At 42.9% G+C, this 25,737-nt stretch overlaps 2 long non-coding RNA genes across 5 annotated transcripts in view; one reads left to right on the top strand and one right to left on the bottom strand.

Annotated features, from left to right (window-relative positions):
- Positions 1-18,119, bottom strand: part of LOC144312190 (uncharacterized) — a 35,660-nt gene extending 17,541 nt beyond the window's left edge. The window contains exons 1-2 of the long non-coding RNA XR_013377631.1: positions 17,056-18,119; positions 15,830-16,401 (exon numbers count right to left, since the gene is read on the bottom strand). This is a non-coding gene — a long non-coding RNA (uncharacterized LOC144312190). The remainder of the gene's footprint in view (positions 1-15,829; positions 16,402-17,055) is intronic.
- A 2,287-nt stretch (positions 18,120-20,406) lies between these two features.
- Positions 20,407-22,727, top strand: LOC144312189 (uncharacterized). 4 transcript variants are annotated; one of them, XR_013377628.1, is made up of 5 exons: positions 20,407-20,602; positions 20,781-20,945; positions 21,058-21,172; positions 21,327-21,366; positions 21,884-22,727. It is a non-coding gene; the product is annotated as an uncharacterized LOC144312189 (long non-coding RNA). The 4 variants fall into 4 exon arrangements; XR_013377630.1 differs by having other exon boundaries at positions 20,407-20,945; positions 21,061-21,172; XR_013377627.1 differs by having other exon boundaries at positions 20,409-20,945; positions 21,884-22,725.
- Positions 22,728-25,737: the final 3,010 nt, after the last annotated feature.

The following is a 25,737-nucleotide window of genomic DNA, read 5'->3' as shown; positions in this document are numbered from 1 at the left end:
ACTTGCTAAGTTCCATATCTCATCTAAGCACTTACATGCACTAGTTACTTAAGTCCCAAAACAGAACAATTGGGGGAGGATGCTGGAAAGATAGTGGAGTAGGAGAATCCAAGCTTGCCTCATCACACAGGTACAACTAGCTAACGCTCACATCAGCATAAATAATCCAAAAAATGACCTGAAGACTGGCAGGACAAACTCCACGTTAAAGGTAGAGAAGAGGCCACATCAAAGAAGGTAGGAAGGGCAAAGATGCAGTTTGGGAGTGAAAAGAACCATGACCATCTGCGCAGGAGGGAGCTGGGGTTGCAGAGAAAGGCAAGAAACAGAAAATCACACTGGGGAGCCCATTCAGGTTAGACAAATCCCCATAACATTCAGCTTTGAAAGCAGGAGGGACTGAATTTTGTGAGTTCTTATGACCAGCTGGACTTGGAGCCTGGAATTTTAAAAATCAGCATGCTTGGCTCTGGGAGAGCACAGAGGGTGTTAGGAAGCTGAGTCCCTGCCCTTAAAGAGAGAGCAGACAGCCAGTGGAGATACAGCCTGGAAGCAGCATTTTGAAAAATGCTAGAGACAGATGGTAAGGAGCATTATTTACTCATCTCAGAGCATAACCCAGAGAGGCAGAGATCATGGGGAGACCCTTTCAGGAACAAAGGAGCTGGCATGCACCATATTCCTCCCCAACCCTTCAAACATAAACATATAGCCATCTGCAGGAACCATTACCATGCCAACACTCACTAAATAACCTGCTTACACCAAGCCCTGCTCCCCATGCTTCCACGGATCCACCCTTTCCAGTCCTGCTTACCTCAGTCCCTGTGCTGCAGTACCCCGCTCCCAGAAGACCAGCCTTGTGTCTCCTGACCTATGCCTTTTATGGAGCCTCAGTTTTGGCAGCAGTGACAGCAGGTCTCATTTCACAAGTAGACCAGCACATATCTTCTTAAAAAGTGCCCCACCCAGCCGGGGACCAAACACTGCCTATAACAGGCAAAAAGAGCCTTGGCAGACAACTGGACTATAAGAAAGGCCAGGTCTCAGCAGGAAGGCACATGAAAAACACATAGGAGACACTCCCTGAATTGCCAAGTCCTAGGGAACAGGAGACACCACACTACAGGACCTCTTCTTCATAAGGCTATTACCTTTAAGACCAAGAGACATAACTGACTTTCCTAACACAGAAACAGATGCAAAGAGACAAAATGAGGAGACAAAGGAATGTGTCCCAAATGAAAGAATGGAACCAAATTGTAGCAAGAGACCTAAGTGAAATGGATATAGGTAATATGTCTGACAGAATTTAAAGGAATGATTATCAAGATACTTACTGGACTTGAGAAAACAGTGGAGGACATCAGTGAAACCCTTAGCAAAGAGATAAAAAAAGAGGCAAGCAGAGATGAAAAACACAATAAATGAACTTGATGGAACAAATAATAGGCTAGAAAAACAAGAGGCATGAATTAATTCCTGAAAGACACACTAATGAAAAGTAATCAAGCTGAGCAAATGAGAGGGGGAAAAGTATGCATATTGAGGACAGTCTAAGGGACTTCCACTAAAGTTATACTCCATCAAGTGTAGTAACATTTGCATTATAGGAATCCCAGAAGACACACCAAAAGGGGGCAGAAAATACTTGAATAAATAATAGCTGAAAACTTCCCTAAATGGAGAAGGAAACATATCCAGATCCAGGAGGCACAGAAATTTCCCAATAAAATCAACCCAAGAAAGTACACACCAAGACACATAGTAATTAAGATGGCAAAAAGTAGTAATAAAGAAGAAAAATTTTAAGCAGCAAAAGAAAAGAAGACAGTTACATAGAAGGGAAACCCCATAAGGCCATCAGCAGATATTCAGTAGAAACTTTGCTGGCCAGAAGAGAGTAGCACAATATATTCAAAGTGCTAAAAGGAAACAATCTGCAGCTAAAAATATTCTATCCAGCAAGGCTGTCATTCAGAATATAAGAAGAAATAAAGAGTTGTCAGATAAACAAAAACTAAAGGAGTTCATGACCACTAAACCAGCCCTACAAGAAATATTAAAATGGGGACTCTTTGGAAATGAAAGACCATAAGGGAGAGTATAAAAAGCAAAACACACAAAAGCAATAAAGATAAATATTTCTGAAAAATCAGTCAAGGGATTCATAAAATAAAAGGATACAAAATATGACACCATATATGTCAAACATGGGGGGAGAGAAGTAAAGAATGGGCTCAACCTTAAGCCACCATCAACTTAATGTAAACTACTCTATGCAGAAGATGTTCTATGCAAACCTAATGGTAACCACAAATCAAAAACCAGTAGTAGATATGCAAAGAATAAAGAGAAAGGAATCGGGATGCCTAGGTGGCTTTGTGGTTGAGTATCTGCCTTCAGCTCAGGTCGTGATCCTGGGGTCCTGGGATTGAGTGCCACATCGGGCTCCCCACAGGGAGCCTGCTTCTCCCTCTGCCTGTGTCTCTGCCTCTCTGTGTCTCTCATGAATAAATAAAATCTTTTAAAAGGAGAGAAAGAGAAAGGAATCTAAGTATATCACTAAAGAAAGCTAATAAAAAAAAATTAAAGAAAGCTAATAAACCATGAAAGAAGGCAAGAGAACAAAGGATCAGAAAAAAAAAAAAAACTACAAAACGACCATATAACAAGTTTAAAAAATGGCAAAAATTACATATTTTTTAAATTACATATTTACCAATAATTACTTTGAATGTAAATGAACTGAAAACACCAATCAAAAGACATACGGTGACAGAATGGGTAAAAAAAAAAAAATAAAACCCATCTATATGCTGCCTACAAGAGACTCATTTCAAACACCTGCAGATTGAAAGTGAAAGGATGGAGAAACACCTATCATGCAAATGGGTGTCAAAAGAAAGCCAGGGTAACAATGCTTGTATCATACCAAATAGACTTTAAAACAAAGACTGTTAGAAGAGACAAAGAAGGGTACTATATAATAATAAAGGGGACAATTCAACAAGAAGATATAACAATTGTAAATGTTTCTGAACCCAACGTGGGAGCACCCAAATACATAAAACAGTTAATAGCAAACATAAAGAAGCTAATCAATAGTAATACAATAATAGTAGGGGACATTAACACCCCACTTACATCCATGGACAGGACTAAACAGAAAAATCATCAAAGGACATGGCTTTGAATGACACACCGGACCAGATGGATTTAACAGATATATTCAGAACAGTCCTTCCTACAATAGCAGAATATGTATTCTTTTCAAGCGCACATGGAACATTCTGCAGAATAGGGCACAAAATAAGTCTCAAAAAATTCAAAATGACCAAAGTCATATCAAGCATCTTTTCTGACCACAATGCTATGAAAGTAGAAATTAACTACAAGAAAAAAACTGGAAGGACCACAAATATGTGAAGGTTAAATAATATACCACTAAATAATGAATGGGTCAGCCTCTTGGTTGGTTCAAGGAAGAGATCAGAAATTACATGTAGACAAATGAAAATACAACGGTCCAAAATCTTTGGGACACAGCAAAAGCAGTTCTAAGAGGAAGTTTATAGCATTTCAGGCCTACCTCAAGAAGACAACAAAACAAAACAAAACAAAAACCTCAAATAAACAACCTAATCTTACACACAAAGGAGCTAGAAAAAAAGAAAAAGAAAAAAGAAAAACAAAACCAGCAGAAGGAAGGCAATAATAAAGAGAAGAGCAGAAATAAGTGATATAGAAACTAAGACAAAACAATAGAATAAGTCAATGAAACCAGGAGCTAGTTCTCTGAAAAGATCAACAAAACTGATATACCTTTAGCCAGCCTCATCAAAAAAGAGAGAGGGAGAGGACCCCCAAAAAATGAAATCACACATGAAAGAGGATAAATAACAATCAACACCACAGGGATACAAAATTGTAAGAGCATATTATGAAAAAGTATATGCCAACAAATTAGACAATCTAGACGAAATGGATAAATTTCTAGAAACATATAAGCTACCAAAATCAAAGTACAAAGAAATAGAAATTTGAACAGACTGATTGCCAGCAAATATGTTGAATGAGTAATCAAAGAACTCCCAACAAAAAAAGTCCAGGACCAGATGGTTACCTATATATACTCTGTATATATTATCTTAAACCTTCACAGCACCGCTGCAGGGGAGCACTGTTGTCACCACTGAAAGAGATTGTGTGAATTGCACCAGATTCACTGTTAGTGGCTGGCAGGATCAAGATGAAAACTGAAGTCTTTATGATTCCCAAACTCTCTGATTTCTGTCCGACACCAAACTGATGCTACAAGATTTTCTTGAGTACCATCTCTGTGCTCTTTCACTTCTCCATATGCTGCCATTGAGAGCACAGATAGGTAGAAAGATATCTTCTTTCCATCTTTGTAGCCAAAGATGTAGCTCTTCTCTCAAATGCTGTAGGTGGAAGTATAAATCAACACGACCTTTTTGGAGCGCAACTTGATAACATCCACCCAAATTATAAATATGTATATTTTTGACCCAGCAATTATATTGGAATTCCAGGCATTTCTCCACCAGATAAAGTTTCAAAAATATACAATGGTATCATTGCATAAAAATATTGATTTCAGTATTGTCTTTAGTAACAAAAGAACTGGGAAAAAACAGAAGGCTAAAAGGAAGAGGCTGCTAAAATAAATACTGGAACATCCATATAGCAAAATACCCTGTATCCGTTGAAAACAACACGAGTTATCTCTATATGCCAAGGAAGAATGTCTGGCTTATATGGATAAGTGGAAACAAAACAATAATATGTACAAATTATTTCTCATTTGTGAAAGAAAAGCATACATATGTATATCATATATGTATATAATATATATTATGTGTAAATTATTGGAAAGGATTCCCAGCAAAGTGTTGTTAAGTGGGCAATTTCAGAAGAACCTTTTATTTAATAACTTTTGATTATTAATTTGTACAATAAGTACAAATTATTTATATAAATAAAAGTTAATTTTTGAAAATATGCTGCTACAGCTCTGTACTTGAATGCAATGTTCTGATTAAACCTGACCTCTGATAATATCTTATAATTCCACTGTGAAAAATATATTATATTTAAATTCACTCTGTGGATTGCTAACTGTAACAGCATGTCTCTTGGTCAGCCTGGAATTGCTGCAAAGGGCAGGCTTTGATGGATTAACACAGCCTCAGATCAGCCATGTAAGAGCTCACCTTACTGTCCTACAGATTAGCTATGCCTCGTTCACATTTGCTCTTGGGCATTTTGAGGACAGCTCCAGGGATGCCAAAAGCACTTGGAACTTGATATTAAAAGGAACCCTAGGGACACCTGGGTGGCTCAGCAGTTAAGTGACTGCCTTCGGCTCAGGTCGTGATCCTGGAGACCTAGGATTGAGTTCCGCATTGGTCCCCTGCATGGAGCCTGCTTCTCCCTCTGCCCTATGTCTCTGACTCTCTCTCTCTCTCCGTGTCTCTCATGAATAAAAATAAATAAAATCTTTTTTAAAAAAGGAACCCCAAAACCCATGTCAGTTCCAGAATAGCCAACTATGCCAGGCTTTCTGGAGTAATTATTACATGAAAGAAGAACTGGTGGCTTAGGGAGGCAACAACAAGATGAGCAGAAACTATGTCGCGGGAAGCCTGAGTGGCTCAATCGGTTGATTGTCTACCTTCAGCTCAGTGTCTCATGCATCCCAGGATCCTGGGATCGAGTCCGGCATCAGCCTCCTTGCTCAGCAGGGAGCCTGTGTCTCCCTCTGCCTACCACTCCCCCTGCTTGTGCTCTCTCTTTCTCTTTCTGAAAAACAAATAAAATAAAATCCTTAATAAAAAAAAGAAAGAAAGAAACTACGTCTATTGGAGGCAATGAGAAAACTGGCATGGGGGTGGTGTACATATGCTATGTGTATGGCCCCACATTAGGATGTTTAAATATAGTATGAAGAATTATAGACAGGTTAGTGGGGCCCAATTTTGGAGGGATTTGAAAACAAGCCAGGCAAGTAGAGGCCACTCCTGATATTGAACAGAGTGATATGATAAAAGTGGCTTATTCTGGGTGTAGTGTGCAGAGTGGAATGGGGGTGGGGAGAAAAGCCTGAAAGAATCTATTGGTTTTGAAAATGAAACACTGATCCCATAGTTGAAAAGATTTTGACTCTGATCTCATTATTATCAACTGTGTCCTCTTCACCAAGGTCCCTGTTAGCCTTAACTCTTGTTGGGATCTCATTACTTCATGAGATGGCTATACCACTTTGGCAGTGTTCACTCTTGATATCAAAACGTCAAGAGGGTTAACTCCCTTGTGTGAAATGCTGCCAACCAGGGAAGCTCATTAGACACTCATTGCTCAGGGATTTTATCGGGGGCTGATCATGTAAGCAGCCTCTAGCTGGCAAGGACCCAAATTCCAGATACCTAGAAGGAAGTAGGTGTTTAGCAAAGACCATGCTGTTTGTACAAACAGCTTAGGTACAGTGAGCCACTCGTCACCTGTGGGAATGGTGGGATGCTCCTGAAATCAAAGTTCCAGATAGCCAAGTGCCAATTTTGCAAGCAGACCTTCCCAAGGAAAGCAGTTCAGGCCTGCCATGTTAACTCTTGTGCACACTAGCCAAAACAATTAGGCAAAAGGAAGAAACTAAAGCTAAAAAAAAAAATCAACATAGAATTACAAAATTCCAATCATTTTCAAACAATAGAATTGTTTACATGGAAAAGAATAAGAAAATCAACAAAAATACTGTCAAAAATAAAATCTGTACTAGGAACAAGAAAGTTTGTAACCCATCCCAGTTCCAAAGTGCAGAAGGCCCACCAGGGGAAGTAGAAATTAGTATAACTTTGAATCAAGTTAGAAGATTTCATTATTACACAGGCCTGCACATTCTAATTGCCTAGCTGAAATGGAGTTTGGCAATCAAAAGTCACCAAAGGACCTTTGATTCTCTAAGAAAAACTAGAGAAGCCATGGAGCCTGTGCAGGTGCATCATCAGAGGTGATTGCAAAGGACTGAAGAGGCCAAGCCTTAGCCTATCACCTGCACCATCATCTCAACACCTGTAAAGAGCTCTAGCCTTAATGTGGTTGTGTGTTCCTGAATATTTGCAAAGATGAAATATCTTAACTGAGCTCCATTAGGACCACCATCTCTTTCCTCTCTGTTTTGGAGTAGGTGGCTACAGAACTGGCTCCTACATCCTCATGGTCAGTCATAGGATTGGCAATAAGATATTCCTGGGAGCTAGCCCACACCAGGACATTAACAGCAACTGATGATACACAGAGGTGACTGAAGGCCACTAAACCTAAGGGAATGAGTCCCCAACTCTCACCAGGTTCCCCAAAATCCACTATTCAAGCTCCACAACATGAGTAAACATTGTTTTACGGAGTCTAAAATGTATTTCCAAATACAAGGAAGAGAACCCAGAATACAAACAAAATGCAGAATGTTTTGTGGTGTTTTTTTTTTAATTTATTTATTTATGAGAGACACAGAGAGAGAGGTAGAGACATAGGCAGAGGGAGAAGTAGGCTCCACGCAGGGAGCCTGACGTGGGACTTGATGCTGGGACTCCAGGATCACACCCTGAGCTGAAGGCAGATGCTTAACCGCTGAGCCACCCAGGTGTCCCATAAAATGTTTTTTAAAAGTTTATTAAAGCTTAAATACACCCTTATAACTGCCACTGAAAGATGTTTTGAAACATAAGTACAAATTTCTTTTTTTGTGTATATATGAAAGGGACTTTCTTTTCTCACCTTTAAATTTATCTATTTAAAAACCTGAGAGAAAAAAAAAATAAAAAAAATTAAAAAAACCTGAGAGAAAATTCATATATAAATTCCATTAGAATATGAAACAAAAGTGACAAATAGAAGCACAGAAACCAATAGAAATTGTTCTGATATCAAGAAGCAAATTGTAACCAAAAGAAATTTCGGACCATACCAAAAGCAATAATACATTAATTAGCAGAAAAAAAGATTTCTAGTCTACATAATCAATTATGATGAATAAGTTCTTGTATTGTTTGACAATTCAATCAGTGAAGAGAAGTGAATCACAAAATTCTTTGAGCAAACTATTTTTTTTTTTTTTTGCTGACTTGACCCCAAAAATGGCATCAACATAAATAACATAAAATTTCTGAGAAACCAGTCCCACTGAAAGGAGACCCATGACAAATTAGATAATAAGTTCTGTCAAAGTAAACGGTACTCAACATCAGTCACTTGCACAAGAAAACTTGAGCTGACCAGTGTTAGAGAAAGAATTTATCCCATGAATAAATATTAAAGGGAAGAGGGAGAAAGCTAATTTTTAATGATTAAAACTGCCACTCAGTGTTTCTTTCAAACTATAAGAAAATTCAGTGATAATATAAAATGATTAACTCAATATCCTTCAACATACACTAACTACAACCAATTAGAATATGTATTAAAGAAAAGAGTAATTTACAATAGAAAAGGATAAACTGCTTAGGGATAAAGTCAAAAAGAACTAAGTAAAAATCTATATAAAAAATTAAAATGTTACTGTAGGACACATTAAAAATATCCTGAGCAAATACAAAGGCTCATCATACTCTTGGATTGGGAAATAACACAATGTCACTTCTCTCTAACTTACTATATAAATAAATAGCCTATAAAGAAACAATCCAAATAAAACACCAACAAGATTATTTAAGTAAATAACCTGATCCTAAAGATTATGCATAGAAACAAGCTAACAAAGCAGTCACATTTTTAAAAAAGAAAAGTAATAACGGACAACCCAGACAAATACTGACATATTATGATTAGTAATTGCAATAGTGTGGTAATGATAAAAAGTAGAGAGGCAGATAAATGAAATAGAACTAAAAGTCTATAAATAAACCTAAGCACAAATGAAAATTTAGTGTATGGAAAGGACAGCACATCAAATCAGTACAGAAAATACGATGTTGGAACAATTAGATAAACACCTGTGGGGACAATGAAGTTGAATTCATACTTCACATCTTACACCAGAGTAAATGTAGTCTGGATTTAAATTTTTAATATAAAAATTAAGTCATGGAAGAGTTAGAAGTCTTCATGGAATAATTGTTTAAGTCATCTTGGCATAAAGAATATCTCCTTAACTACAAAACAAAATAGAATCCATTAAAGAAAAGACTGATCCGTTGAACTACATACAAATGTTTCAGAGTCTGCATGGCATTACATTTTGCACCTCACGTCACTAACAAGTTGCTAATCTGGAAACAGCTCCTTGTCAATAAAAACATAACCCAAGAGAAAAGAGTGAGAGATATGGGCAGGGGTGGGGAGGTGCAGGGGAATGCCTTCAAAATAAAATGAAAATGGATTTTAAACATGAAATGATGTTCAAATCCACTTATTATAAGAAGAATCCAAATTAAAATTTCAATGGAGCACCATTTTTTTCATTTATAAAATTGCAAATGTCAAAAAAAAATTATAATCTATTATGGCAGCAAGAGTGTGGTAAGATAGGTTCTTACAGATGATTGGTAGCCATGTCATTTGGTACCTCAGTGGAAGGAAATCTGGCAGCATGTATCAAACCTACCAAAGCTTATATCCTTTGACTCAGCAATTCTGATTCTACCTTTAGGAATTTAACATGCAATATGCTCATATATGTATTATAATGGGAAGTTTGAAAACAACCTAAATGGCCATCAAAAGGGAATCAATTAACCAAATCATGGGTCATATACACAATGGAATACTATGCAGTCACAGAAAGAATGAGGATCCCTCTTATAGACTGCTGGGGCATGATCTCCTAGATATATTTTTAAATAGGCAAAAGAAGCAAAGTACAAAATAAAATCTAAAATGTACTAGAATTTGTTCTTTAAAAATGAAGAAAAGCCTATTCCTTAATACAGAGAGACTCTCTCTGGAATGATAAACAAGAAATTGTGTGCCCCTGGGAGAGCTGGTGAGGCAGGAATCACAGAGATGTTATTCATGTCTTCTTCATACCTCTTATTTTTCAACTCTGTGAGTATATGAGCTACTCAATAAATAAAGGTTAAATAAAAGTTAAGTAAATAAGAAATAAATAAGCATAACTGCTGGAGAGAAAAGAGAGATAGTTGGGCCCTTACCTACAAGGAACAGCAAGGGGCACCTTGGAGGTGATGGCACGAGGGAACTCGTGGCACCAGTATCACTCATGTAGCCAAAGAGAGGAACTACCAGAGAATGAAAGAGGGGAAGAGTCCACCTGTTCTGGAACCCCTGATGATTCCAAAAGCCATTGATTAAGAGTTTGAGACAAAAGCTTTCAGTATTTTTATAATTATTATTATTATTATTATTGGGACATAACTAATATTTATCTGTCAGACCTAATGGAACCTACAGAAAATGCCCCCTCCCCATACTTAAGTGGTGTTTAAGCTACAGAGTCAGGGTTCTACCCACAGACCTCTGCTCCAGCAGATTTGGGGTGAGCCTGAGAGTAGACATTTCCCACAAGCACCCCCAGATGATTCTGATTCAGGCAGCCAGCAGCTGCTACTTTAAGAAACACTTCCTCCAGGAAGATGAGCTTATAACCTAATAGGTGGAAGGACAGGTGTGTTTCCTTGTCAGAGCCTCTCCCAGGCTAGCCGTCCCTCCAACGTGCAGACAAAATTCTGATCTAATGCCGTAGAAGCAGGAGCTGGAGCTGATTTAGCGTTAAACGCCCCGGGACTCATGGGTGGCTCAGCGGTTCAGCCCCCGCCTTCGGCCCAGGGCGTGATGCTGGAGACCGGGATCGAGACCCACATCGGGCTCCCTGCATGGAGCCTGCTTCTCCCTCTCCCTGTGTCTGTCTGTCTGTCTCTCTCTCTCTCTGTCTCTCATGAATAAATAAAATCTTAAAAAAAAAAAAAGGATTAAACGCCCCAAGGAATTCTAACATAGACAGGTGGAAAACACCCCAAAATACATGGCTCTAGGAACTCCATACCCTCCACTTTTTTATTTTGTGACTTTCTGATGTGAAATAATTTCAAACTTTAGAGAATTTGGGAATGGTACAAAGAACTCCCTTATGCCCTTTATTTAGCAATTACTCACATTTTGCTACATTTGTACACTCTCTATATATGTATGTATACATATATGTATACATAATTACTATCTTCTGAACAATTTGAATGTAAGTTTCAGAGACAATATTCCCTTTTATGCCTACATATTTCAGCATTTTCATCCGAAGAACAAAGATCCTATTTTACGTAACAACAGTATAATTTTCGAATGCAGGAAATTTAATACCATGATCTATTCTATAATTCATGTATCAACTTCTTTGCCCCCATGACGTCCCTTATGGCCTCTCTCCCTGACCCAGGATCCAGTCTGGGTACACGGGGCGCGGAGACACCGGGCCCCTGGTCCGTGTACCCGGGAGCATCTCCCCGGTCTCTCTCCGCTCTCCTCACGGGCACCCTCGCCTTGGGGTGCGTCTGCTGTCCTTCCTCTCCCGAGCACCCACCCTGCGCCTCTGCGGACAGAAGGACGCACAGACGGGACGGCTGGACGCTGAGCATCCGGCCGCGTGGCGGTCAGCGCGGCTCCAGGCGGCCGAGCTCGGCCGGGCGGGCTCCCGGGACCCCGGGGAGGTGACCACGCACCTGCTGGAGGGGGGCTCCAGGGGCGCCGGCCGATTCGCGTCTCGTGAATAATCCAGCCTCCCGGCCTCCGGCCTCCGGGCCTCCCGGCCTCCGGCCTCCACGTGGAGAGGCCATTGCCAGCGCAGCTTGAAACAGCTGGCGCTGCTCGTGCCGCGGCGGCGGGGAGAGCCCTGTGCACCCCCAGCCGGCGCTGCGCCCCCTCTTCTCTCTGCCTCCCCTCCCCTCCCCTCCCCCCGCCGCAGGTTTTCTCATCTTCTCATCAAGACCAAAGCGTTTGGATTCGCTCCGGAGAAGCGCCGTTCCTGGACGCGAGTCGGCCCGTGCGGGTAGGGAGGGGCCGCGGCCTCGGAGCCGGGAGGGAGCTGCAGCGGGGCTCCCGGGGTGCGGCACCGCCGGCGGAGCCCCGGACAAGGGAGCACCCTCCGGGGAGCCTCTGCAGGGGCACACCTCACAGAGGGTCATGTATGCCCGCGGGCAGATTTCCAGGAAGCCGGCGAAACTCAGGCTTCCGCCAGAACCTGGGAGGGGTTAACACACTTGTGTTTCTGGAAAATTCTGCACAGTAAGAACATATGTCTTTTTTTTCTTTAAAAAGGCCACTGAGGGATCCCTGGGTGGCGCAGCGGTTTGGCGCCTGCCTTTGGCCTAGGGCGCGATCCTGGAGACCCAGGATCAAATCCCACGTCAGGCTCCCGGTGCATGGAGCCTGCTTCTCCCTCTGCCTGTGTCTCTGCCTCTCTCTCTCGCACTGTGTGCCTATCATAAATAAATAAAAAAAAATAAAAAAAAAAAAAGCCACTGAAATTTTATGAGCTACCACACTATGGAACTGGTATCCATTCCTGTATCTACAGATAATATATGTGTGTGTGTGTGTGTGTGCGCGCGCAATAAATGTAGATACATAGATATATGTAACAAGTATACTCCAATGAGTTATTTTAAGGTTGGATCAAAATGTAAAACTATTTACATTTAGGTTTGTTTTTAAACTGAGGGGTAAGGACTATGGAGCTGATGGAAACATGACTATTAAAAACTTGCCTGGGATCCCTGGGTGGTGCAGTGGTTTAGCGCCTGCCTTTGGCCCAGGGCGCGATCCTGGAGACCCAGGATCGAATCCCACGTCGGGCTCCCGGTGCATGGAGCCTGCTTCTCCCTCTGCCTGTGTCTCTGCCTCTCTCTCTCACTGTGTGCCTATCATAAAAAAAAAAAAAAAAAAAAAAAAAAAACTTGCCTTGGGGGGGGGAACTTGCCTTGGAAAAGAAAACAAAACAAAAACACCTTCCCCTGAATTTTTTTTTTTTGAGCAAAATTCCAGACCACAAAGAAGTTTCTATCCTTTTCCTTTTATTTTTTTTTGGGGGGGGGGGGGAATTACTGAATTCTTCCTTTGTTTTTTGTTTTTTGTTTTTTAAGATTTATTTATTTAGGAGAAAGAGCAAGTGTGAGAGAGAACCAGCAGGGGGGAGGAGCAAAGGGAGAGAGAAAGATAAGCAGACTCTGCTGAGCAGGAAGCCAGATGCTAGGCTACATCCCAGGACCCTGGGATCATAACCTGAGCTGAAGACAGGCACTTAACAGACTGAGCCACCCAGGCACCCCCTTTCTGGTTTTTTAGTCCAAAAATCACTTCTCAGGCCTTACCAGAGAGTATAAACCCCTACATGTGGTACATAAATCTGCAGTCATTTGCTGAAGGTGGAGAGGACAGAGCCCAATGTCTGGCTGAGAAATAGTGTATACGCAGAGCATGTCTCTTAGCCTCTTTTGGAATATTCCAATTATGAAATAAATGCTATTGATGTTAACTGTCTTCCTACCTGATATCATGTTCATTTTGTCCTTTTTTCAAATATGCAGCCTCAATCTAGAAAATAAAGGCCATTTCTCATCTTGCTAGTTATTCAAGAGAATATTTCAAATACCCTCTTACTAAATGATCAAGTGTTAAAAAGGTTGTTTCCCAACATTTCCATAAGAATTCAAAAAAAAAACTTTGTGTTAATCACCATGTCTTTCTTTGTAAGAGTCCATGGGACACAGCAAAATATTCTCATTGCTCATCTATCTATACAGAGCTTGTGTCTACCAAGCCAGGTAGTGAAACCTGGTAAGGTGGTGGGAACTCAGACAAGAAAAGACTAAGAGGTTACATAGAAAGGACTCCCCATCCTGGGGTACCCTTAAAGCCACACTGTTCTCAAGAATCTCCAAGCTTGACATGACCCCAAGCCATATAGGGCCTTTCCAGACTACAGCTGAATCTATTACTCTTGTCCAAATGCACAGCCCTGGTATTCCTGGGCCAGTGATCTGCAAGGTGACAAGCAGGCATTGAAGTGGCTTCTGAGAAAGTTATCACTTATTCTACTAGTAAAGAGAGTGGGACATCCGGGTGGCTCAGGGGTTAAGTGTCTGCCTTCAACCCAGGGCATGATCCTGGAGTCCCAGGATCAAGTCCTACATCAGGCTCAAGTCCTACATCAGGCTCCCTGCATGGAGCCTGCTTCTCCCTCTGCCTGTGTCTCTGCCTCTCTCTGTGTGTTTCTCATGAATAAATAAATACAATCTTTAAAAAAAAGGAAAGAAAGAGCTAAAACCTGAGGTACCAAAGGCAGCTATCATCTGCTGAGCCAAGCACTATGCTAAGCGCTTGTCATACATTCTGTCATGTAACCCTCAAAAATAAAATCCGGGTGGGGGGGCTATTATTTAAAAGGTGTTTTTAACAGAAAATAACAAGTGTTGGTGAGGATGTGGAGAAACTGTAACACTTGTACACTACTGGTAGGAATGTAAAATGGTGCAGTTGCTGTGGAAACAGTATATGGACTTCTCAAAAAAATGAAAAATAGAAGTACCATAGGACCTAGGAATTCCACTCCTGGGTATACACCCAAAGGAAATGAAAGCAGGGACTTAAATGGATATTTCTACCTTCATGTTCACAGCAGCATTATTCACTATTACCAAATGGTGGAAGCAACTCAAGTATCCATTGATGGATTAGTGGACAGGCAAAACATGTACATACATGGAATATTATTCAGCCTTGAAGTAAATTCTGACACATGATACAAATATGGATGAACCTTGAGGACACTATACTAAGTGAAATAAGTCAGTCACAAAAAACAAAATATTGTATGGATTCCATTCATATGAGGTACCCAGAACAGTCAAATCCATAGAGAAAGAAAATAGAACAGTGGTTTCCATGATCTGGGATGGGAGGAGGAATGGGGAGTTGTTGTTTAATGGGGACAGGGTTTCAGTTTTGCAAGATGAAGAGTTCTGGAAATGGATGGTGGTGATGGTAACACAATATGAATATATTTAACAGTACCCTTGACAACAATTGAGATGGTAAATTTTACATATTATTTTACCACAATAGAAATGAAATCCCACAAGTAAAGTGCTATTATTTTGCTGATACAGCAACTGAAGCACAAAGACCAGGCTGCAAATAAGAGACAAAACCAAGATTCCCAGTGGGTAGATTGAGTCCAAGGTCTGGGACCTAACCACTACCATCCACTACTGGCCATCGACTACCGAGCCTCTACCACCCACCATCTACTATTTATCATCTACCATAGATCATCTTATTGGTGGGGGGGGGCAGAAAATCAGAAGTAAAAATAATAAAAACATCCACCCTTGCTCTGGGCATTCAGGGATACCAAGTGACTAAAGGAGTTGACATGGCCTTCTCATCATCATAGCTAATCACAATCAGAGGCTAACCCTCTATCCCAAACCACTTGCCCAGTGGCCCCAAACTAGTCATCTTGCTCTAAAACACAAAATGGAATTTGAACCCAGAACTTACAAAACCAGATTAAATTCTAATAATTCCCCAATTTCCCAGACTTCAGTGCCATCCCTGTGCCAATAGACAGCTGCCATCCCTGTCACTCCCAACTTGGTCTCTCCATCCAGTATATCTGTGCCAGCCCCCTCGATAGTCATGAAAGGTGTCACATGAGCAAACACCCAAAGGAAAAAACATTGTCCAAAAGCAACAGAAACACAATCTTTTCATCCCTGGTCAAACAGAGTCAACCCCAGGCTATCTGCAACTTGGTCATTTTCATAAGGTCACCAAGTGCTTGATGACTTAATCTATTTACCTGGATTGAGTCACAGTCCACACATGTCTTGAGGGTGTCAGTGGCTGAGATCCCCGTGCTACACGCACCCACACAACAGCTGTGCTTCTGTATCTCCAGGTTCTGGATACAAGCTCTACCACTCTCACTTCTGAAGGAGGGAGGGGCTGGGGAGCCACATGTCTGTCAAAACAACCCCTTACCCAGGGTCAGGGCACAAGGATAGCTAATTCAAACCATGGTATTTAAAATCAAATGAAAGAGGGAAGCAGTCAAGTAGAGAACGCTGAAAAGTAAACATTACAAAACCTTCAAAACCAGAAGCCCAGAGGCACGTTTTCTTTGGGGATAGTCCCGCTATTTGTTCTTCCTTTCAAGGGTGTGATGTTTATTTAACTGGAAAAAACAGCTTGACTTAATTGAGTGTGTGTCTGTATGTGTGTGTGTGTGTGTGTGTGCGCGCGCGTGCGTGTGTGCACATGAAGGGAGGAAGGAAGGGGGGGGCTTCTATAGCTAGTCAGAATTTCTCTTCTCTGTGGCAAAAACAGCCATACTGGAAGGTCAATGACTGAACATGGGCACGCTCTGGGTTTCTAGAAAAGAAAAGAAGGGAGGGTATAAATAACCATTGTTAAATGCCTATTCTGACTGGGCAGATCTAGGCTAAACATTTAGGCTTTAAACATTTTATGCAACAACCCACAGTAAGAAGCACATTTTATCGTAGCCCAGTGCATGCACACATGCACAAACGCACACATATTTACACATATGTCTCACAAAAATACTGTTTGGCCTCACTACATGGGAGAGATTCTTATATTCTCTATTCCATTTTTTATATTTAATTTTTAACCGAGGCCTACCTACATACCATAATAAAGTATACAAATCTCAAACACACAGCTTGATGGATTTTTTTAGGGCTCCTAATCTCTTAGAGATTATATATAGAGATATATAGAGATATATATATAAATAGCTTCATTGAGATACAATTTACATACCACAAAATTCACCCATTTCAAGTGTATGCCTTGATACCTCTTAGCATATTTCCAGAGTAGTGCAACATTCGCCATCATCTATTCTGAGAACTTTTAGCATTTTCATCACCCCAAAGAAAAATCAATATCCATTCTATTTTGTTTATTTATTTCTTTAACACTGGTCACAGCCCATCAAATTTATTTCACCAGTGGGCCACAAAACATGTGTCAGAGGTTTTACTAAAATCTCTCACTTACTTGTCACAAGAGTCCTGAAACAGAGGCACTACTATGGCCAAGTAGCTGGAGGAGCGAACAGCAGAGTATCACAGTAATTCCAAGCTTACAGCACTCAGAAGTGATCAAGGCTGGTCAGGAAAGCAGTCAGCCCCACACAGAACCCCCCATTGTGGGGAGATGCTGAGCTTGGTGACTCATTGCACAAAACACACTATAATCAGAACTGTTGCCAGACAAACTGAATTCATATCTCAAGGCAGAACTCAGCACTGACATTCATAACCTGGGTGGAGCTGGGGCGATATGTACCACAGCAGGATTGAGCAGATGTGTTTCAGAAGCAAACTAATAACATAAAAAAACCTTGAAGGATATTGCTGCCTCAAACTCTTTAAATGTGGACAAATGACCATGTTCCAGAGGCTGCAAACCATAAAAACCGTATCTATTTGTATCGTGTTAAACTATTGTTATCAGTAAAACTTAGAACAATTTCAGTGAGACATTGAAAAATCCTACAGAATAATTATTCTACAGAATGCTGTGATTAAAAGCAGATAAAAGTTTCCTTATCTTCTCTTCTGGCCCAATTCCTCAACCAGTGGGAGGAGGTTGAGGGAGAGGGGAGTATGTACATGTTTGTAGTGTTTGTGTGTAGAAGTGTGTATGCACATTTGTGTATTTGTGAATATGTGTGTGTGCTTGTGTGTGTGTGAATACGCGTGTGTTGGGGGGAAAGGGAGGGCTCAATTCTCACCTCCACCCTACATGATCTAGAGGCTGTAGATGTGAAGCAACAGGCAGACATTCCAGCCCAATGTGCTAAGAATGATGTGGCTACAGATGCCACATACTTGCCCAGTGGCTGCAGTAGGGACTCAGTCAAACACTGGAGGGAACGAAGGTACTGGCAAGCTTTCCACTGTACACATGAGTGCAATTGAATAAGCATATCATATTCATCTACCATCTGGTTTGATGGGTAGTAAAAGAGTAAACACTTTGCCTTCTGCTCAGGTCATGATCCCAGAATCCTGGGATTGAGCCCATGTACTTAGGGCTCCCTCCTCAGCAGGGAGTCTGCATCCCCCTTTACCATCTTCCTCCCCTTCCTCCCACTTATGTGTGCATGCATGCTCTCTCAAATAAATAAAATCTTTTAAAAAAAGAAAGAAACTCTTGTTGAATGGATGAATAAATTCTGCTTAGGGAACAGGAAACTGGGATCTCAAAAGGGAGCCGTTTAGTCACATGTATCTAGAAAGAGGATGGGGCTAGATTGGAAGGTGAAATTTTTATATATCCCCCCCACAATGAGATTCACTCTTTTACTGCCCATCAAACTAGCTGGTAGATGAATATGGGATGCTTATTCAATTGCATTAATGTGTACAGTGGAAAGCTTGTCAGCACCTTCTCCATTCCCTGAATCCTACTTTTGCCCCTCAGCCCTTGGTCCCAATCCCTCAAGAATCCAATCACCTCAGGAAGGCTCGGTTTATCAGAGTTCCAGAACCTGGGACCTCTGGGTTTTCCTTCTCAGAAATGTTTGAACATTTCTAGAGCACATTGTAAGCACCACCAATTGGGATAGAAAGCACAGACCTATTTCATTTTCCCCTAGAAACTCTGGGGGTCTGAAGTTCAGGATAGTATCTAAGATGTTATGCATCACCAATTTGGGAGCATCTGGGTGGCTTAGTGGTTGAGCATCTGCTTTCAGCTCAGGTTGTGATCCTGGGATACTGGGATCAGGTGCCACATCGGGCTCCCCACAGGGAGCCTGCTTCTCCCTCTGCCTGTCTCTGCCTCTCTGTGTCTCCCATGAATAAATAAATAAAGTATTTTTTTAAAAAGTCACCAATTTGGATACTGGGAAAGAACCAAGTTCAGTCAATACCAAAAAGCTATGCCTAAGAGCCTGCAAAGCCTACCCCCAACCTGAACACATCTGCACCTTGGGCTCAAGTAAGCTCACCTGAGTTCCACCTCCACGTGGAACACAGGGTCCCCAGAGAAAGAGCAGAAACATGATGGGAGCAAAGCCATGGAGACAGTATGTGACCAGAGCAGGGCTGACTGACTCACCAGCTTTGAGTCTGGCTTTATCACACACTTGCTTTAGGATGGGCTTGACATCTGTTTCATGACCTGCTCTGTGGCCATGAGAGCTCCTGCTGCAAAATGCAGGGCAGGGTTAAAGAGCACAGCCTGATCCCATAAAACAGAACAGAGCTAGCCTTGGAAGGTTTGAGCCTCCCCTCCCGTGCAGCACGGGATACTGACACTGACAAGCAGTACAGGGCAGGGGCGGGGGCACCCAGAGTCCTCGGTCCCCTCAGATCCAGGTGCCTGCACTGCCAGATCTCCCCAGGATATGGGTTCCTTTGAACTTTTCAAAGGTATGGAAGAAAGCCTGGCTTTTTATGACTTCTGCCGCAGGCAGAGGAAATGGCTGTGTGCAGAGACGGAGGCCAATTAGAAGCAAAGGTCTGCAGTTGCTCTCTAGCAGGGCTTGCTGCAGCATGCCTCAGGGGCCCCCGGGCCCGGTGGCCAAGGCTCCAGTGACCTGGTCCTGAGGGCTGTGAGGCACAGAGCCAGGAGGCCATTCCAAGGTGTGGTCCTCGGGAATAAGTCCACCTTTGACCCCTGTCACTGCTGAATTCTGGAAGAGACTGGCTTGGCCTGGATGCCCCATTCATTAGGTGTTGTGAGAGATGCCTGAGGAAGGCCAACATCAATTCCGGTGGTGGGAGGAAATGGCAGTTATTTTTTCCTGTCTTCCCTGGTGCCCCCTAGGGCCACGGAGCTCTCCTCCAGAGATGTCCTGCCTCAGAGTAGTGTTTCATGTGCTACATCCCACAAAGTGGCCAACCCCAGCTGTGACTAAGGAGTTTGCCAGGACGCAGGACTTTCAGGGCTAAAACAAATTGCTCATTCTACCCACAGGGCTTTTATCCCTCCATAAGAGACCCAGAGTTTCAGATGGAAACAAAGGAAATCTGTCCCCGAGGACCGAGAGCAATGAGAGCAGCCCTCTAGTTGCAGAAGACACCCAGCCTCATTTGAGATTCAGGGGACAGGACACATGGAGACTTCCACATGTGCCCCAAACCAAACCAAATCACCTGTGTCAACCCAGACCTGAAGGTTTCCCCAAGCCAAGCTGAGCCCGGACCCTTAGAAGCCTGATCTCCTCCGCCAGGCGCGGTTCCCCTCTTCCCAACGTCAAGATGCCCAGGCCGGGCCCCGCCGGTCCGCTGGTCCTGGGAGGAGCCGAGCGGGCGCAGAGCTCGGGGACAGCCGCGTAGCTCCCCCTGCTGGCCGCTCCGCGAGCACGCGCTGCCCGTGGGATGGCAACGGGGGCGCCGGCGCCGCAAGGCCGCGCACAAAGGAGGCGGACGCGGCAGCCATGCTGGGCCCGGGAGCCGCGGCTTCCCGCGGTCGCTCCTAAGAGGCCAGCGAGCCGTCGCCCCAGAGAGCTGTCGGCAGGTGGCTTGCGGTCACACGGCCGGAATTCGAAACGCACGACCTGAGAGCCGGCGCTTGTCCAGAAGTAACCACGGTAATAAAAGCCGTCGGTAGACCGGCCGCGGATGAGAACGCCCTGAGCTCCCTGCGCCTGGCACCCTGCCGGCAGCTTCGCGGTCACGACCTCATTTGATCTTAACAGCGACCCTGAGAGAATAGTATTTTTATTCATTAACTTGTTGACTAATTTCTATTGATTTGTTGATTTGTAGTAAATGTATTTATCAGAGGTGGAAAATGGGGCACAGAGATGTAAAGTCATTTGAAAAGGTCACACGGCCAGAGAGCAGCAGAGCCGGGGTAGCTACATGGAGCAAAAGGCTGGTGGGAGGCAGGTCGCTCTGCCCTCCCTATGTGTGCAATAATAGTATTTCCAGGTACTTGATCTACCGCTCCCTGTCCTTATATCCCTGATGACCAAACAACAAAGCATTTGTGTGTCCGAAAGTTAAGGTGGTCCATGTCTGGCCACACACACTTTCGTTCCAGAAGGAGACACCCTGCCCTGGCACCTTGAAAATATTCCTTCACCCCCTGAGCTGAGCAGCCTGCAGAGACAACAGGGGTGAGGTCAGGAATCCTAGGCTCAGCCAACTGCCATACAGTAAGTCACCTCTCAAGGTTTGTAAAAGGAGTTTGGCATTCCAGGGAAGAGAAGAAAGCAAACTGTCCAAATGCAGAGAGATATCTGAATCTTATTCCTCAGTTCTTAAGAGATGCTTACAGGTCATTTTTCCCATTCTGTTTTCTACTATGAGATGACAAGATGACGTTGGGCCTACGTGCTTAACAGGAGAGGTAAGTGAGTTGGGGAGGTGGGGGGAAGTTGACTACAGCTGACCTCCGTGTGACTCTTGGTTCTTCCGTAAAATATAAAGCCTCCTGCAGCACAGAACCAAAGAGACCAAAGAGCAATAATGCGGCACCTGGTGTCAATGGCTGGGTGCTCTTGCTTTCCAGAGGGGCGCTATAGACACTCTGAACCCCAGATCTCCACCCTAGCTAGAGGGAGGAGTTGATGGGTTGGTGTGGAGGTAGAGGATGGCTGCAGGGAATGAGTTCAGACCTTAGAACTGAAAATAAACATCCTAAGGATCTTGGCAGGGTTTTAGCTCTTCCATCTGCCTCTAGATGAGGAACTTACAGCTGACCTTCTGACAGTGTCCCCCAGTATTGTGCAAGGACAGAGCTAAGCTTTTGGCAGCACGCTGGAGCACAGATGTGCCAGGGACGTTCTGTTAACAAAGCACAAAGGGTAGAAGGAAGGAACAAACCATTCTTGTTCAGAGAGAGCTCTATTGTGTTTCTCCAACAGGACAGAAAGACACCCTCATCACCCCCACTGTCAGAGGCAAATCCCGCCCAAGACCTGAATCTGAGTCCCACCACTGGAGCAAGGAGCCTGTGGTTTCACCATCAGGGAGCAGCGAAAACCCAGGTGCTCAGGTCTCGGAGCTAGGGAGAGGGGAGGCCAATAGCCCACCCACTCAAGAATCACTTCTTTCCACTTGTCTGAGCAGAGTTGGGAAGGAGGGCCTCCGGAAACCAGCTGGAAGGGAGTTGGCTGGGGCTCCACTGTCACTGATTTATGAAGGCCTTTCAGGGCCAGAATGACACCATCCACCCTCAACCTACCTCCTGCTAATTTATATTCTCAGAGCTTTAAATCATGGTGACAGCCCTGCAGGCACTTTGACCAGTCAAGGGCTTCCGGGGCCTCACAGGCTGGCACGCTGTTCTCCTGGGCCCTGCACTTGACACCCCAACCTGCTCCAAACCACACTCCCAGTTCCTGCTCCCCTCTGGCTGTCTGCTCAATCAGATAATCAGCAGAGCAGTGACTTTCTTTTCACTGACTGAGAAGCTCCTTCAACTGAAAAAAAAAAAAACTACCAAAGTTAGAAATAAATGTATTGACATTATGACTCACCCTTACCTTATTATTGCTAAGCTTCAAAGCAAACACCTGCTACCATCAACAAAATAAATGCTAAATTACTAAAATACCTAAGTTCTTTTTCTAAACAAATTTTACCACACCACTTAACTCTTGCTAGGCTAGAGGAGTTTTGGAATTGCCCAAGGCATCTGAGCACCCATTATTTCCACCTCACTTTTAAATGCTAGACCAAACCTTTGAAGTCCACTGCTTCTTGAAAAAAAAATAATAATAATAATAAAATAAAAACCACAGCACACTAGAAAGCCTTATTATTATTTTTTTTTTTTGCCTTATTATTTTTGAGGGTACCACAGTAGCTTGCTCTACCATATGGTAGCTATAGTCAAACGCACAAAAACAAAGTAGGTAGAAGTCTGAGGTAGGCAGGAAATGAAAACCAGGCTAGCCAGAAATTGGAGAAAGACTTTAGGAAGCAATATGACAAGGAAAAGAGCAAGTTGCAGATGATTTTGTCTCTGAGATCAGAGCTGCATTCCACTGCTAAACTTAAGGTGAGCCATTCATTCAGTAGTCAGATAGCCAGTAAGCATTTATTATGCTCCCACTACATGCTTGTCATTATGTTGGAATTAGAAGTCATTTCTGAGTTTATCCAGGCTCTTCTAGAGAAAGAAATCCACCCTTATAAATCTAAATCATCCAGATTGCCTATGTGGCCTTTCCGGCCCTGCTTCTTATGACAGAGAGATTCTGTTTCTGGCACATGGAGGCCAGGGATACACTGTCATCTGTTGATTCACCTCAAGGGCAAAACTCAGGATCCTGTGATCTTGGCTCGGACGCCCTCCTACTTGCTTTATGTACAGTGAGTTTTCACATCACTGTTCTCCCCAAAACTACAAACAGGAAGTGAGGGTTGTGATTTACTTCAAAGGGTGCGGGGGTGTGGGGGGGCTTAGATTGCCTGAAGGTGAAGGTGTAAAACAGGCTGCGTGAATAACACTATTATAAATAGTGTGGTACGTGATTGCCCCCAGTGGAGTTTGACTTTGAGTTTTGTTCTAATATGATTGAAACAGTAGTAGGGGGAGGGCACGTGGTAAAAAGGGGGTCTGATTAGGGCTATCTGAATATATATTCTAGCTGGGGTAAAACACACCTGAAATCATTGACAATTCCAAAATTCTAACAATTCTATGAACTAGTTCTAGTGGAATTAGGAAGAGACGCCTCAGACCGAGAATAATTAAATGACCAACTTTAGGTGACATGGGGACTTCACACAAAGCAGAGGTCAGAGTGAGCAGGAGCAAACTTGGCCTTCTCACTGTAGGACTGGGTCAACTTTGGAGAGCAAAAGCAAAAGGAGGTCACCATAGTCAATAGGCTCTACGAGCAAAGACAAGAAGGAACAGAACTAACAGGTTTCTGACAAGTGTGTCTAACACAGTAGAAAAGGAAAGTTCACTTAAGGGAGAGATGGCAGATGAGGTAGGATAAAGTTAACAATAATATAGGGGTCGGGGTACCTGGGTGGTTCAGTCAGTTAAGCATCTGCCTTCTGCTTGGGTCATGATCCCAGGGTCCTGGGATCAAGCCCTGCATCCAGCTCTCAGGTCAGCAGGAAGCCTGCTTCTTCTCCCTCTCCCTCTGCCTGCTGCTACCCCTGTTTCTGTTCTCTCTTCCTGTCAAATAAATAAAATCTTTAAAAAAATTTTTTTAATAATAATATATGGGTCATTAAAGATTTGTGAGGGGAAATCAAGACATTGGACTATTTTACAAAGATTAATCTGACACCAAAATATAGAATGGATAGGAGCACAGAAAGAAGAAAGGCAGAGAAAGGTTCTAGGAAAGCCCTAATGTCACCCAGACCCAAAGCCCTGAGCAACTGGAGACAGAAAGGAGTGTATAATACAAGAGACACTCGACATCAGAAGAGACAAGATTCACTGTCTGGGTGGTTATAGAAGATAGAAGAGGACACAATGTGGAGATTTTGAGCCTCCGTATTTCCAACTAACATGCTAGGATTTTCCATCAAAGCTCCCCTAGCTGCCACTATTGTTGGCATCCAAATTCTGCCTTCCAATCAGAGCCTGATCTTACAAGTGGACTGAGCTCTGAGGCAGAGCTTGGTGGTAACTGGGCCTCTCTGGTGGCTGTTTTCATTGGGATAAATTTCAAGTATTCTAACAGAGAACTAAAATAATTAGGACTTAAAGTAGACATTGATTTCTCTCTCCTGTAATAGTTTGCACATGTGAGAACCTAAGGCTTATATGGCAGCCTCATGGGTCTAAGACAAGGTTCTTCCTTTCCAGCTGCTCTGTCATCCTTATAGTTGTCCTTGTTGGTGTTCTCCCAGCTGGCTCACTCCACTTCCTCCATGGTCTATGCAGCAGGATGGAGGAAGGGGTAGAAGGAAATCAGTCTTTCCCTTTAAGGATATGACATAGAAGTTACACAGCCCTTTGGTCAGAACTTAATATGTTCATACCCAGGGGCAAAGAAATCTAAATCTAAAATCTAAAAGAAATGGAGTCTTGATCCTGGACAACTCAAGTGAAAATCCTATTACTGTGAAAGAAGAGATTAATAGATATTGGGAATTCGTCTGCTGTTTACTGTTATGGAACCACTTTACCTAAAGCAATAAATCACACCTTTTTTGAGCAGTGTAGAAAGAATGGCCCAAGAAAATCATGGTACCATTAACAGAAACAAGAGGAACAGGAGAAAAACCAGCAAGGGAAGTAACATGATTAATTCATTTTGGAAAGTTTAATGAACACCCCAAGAAGCATTGGCTTGGGGCCACTGACAACCTGGCACTGTAGCTCAGGGGAGAAGAGGAGTTGGAAACCCAGGTGACAATCACAATGGTAGAGATCAGGAATGCTTTCCAAAGAGACTGAGAGGGCGTGCCTTATTCAGGACTATTCAATGGGCTTCAGTCACAGTACAGGATGTTCCTAGACAGCCTCCAAAAAGAAACTAAATCCTACTCTCTCACTCTCCCCTGGAATTCCTTGTTCCAAATGGCATTGTGCTTAACCTTGGGAAGAAAAAGTGTCCCTTTTCTCTATTGAGTCTGTATTTGAACCCTTGACGGACAATGACTTCTCCTTACTAAGCAAGCCAGCCCCTTCTTGATGCCAGCTTTTCTTAGCCTGTGTGTGCACACTGGTGAGAGGGAGGGAGCAAAGACAACAAGGAAAGTGTTGAGAATTTCCAAGGCACCAAGCACAAGCTACCTTTTT

Source organism: Canis aureus, chromosome 4 (assembly GCF_053574225.1).
Source record: "Canis aureus isolate CA01 chromosome 4, VMU_Caureus_v.1.0, whole genome shotgun sequence".
NCBI classification, from domain to species: Eukaryota; Metazoa; Chordata; class Mammalia; order Carnivora; family Canidae; genus Canis; species Canis aureus.
The sequence above is the reverse complement of the archived record's forward strand: the minus strand, read 5'-3'. Positions and strand labels throughout refer to the sequence as shown.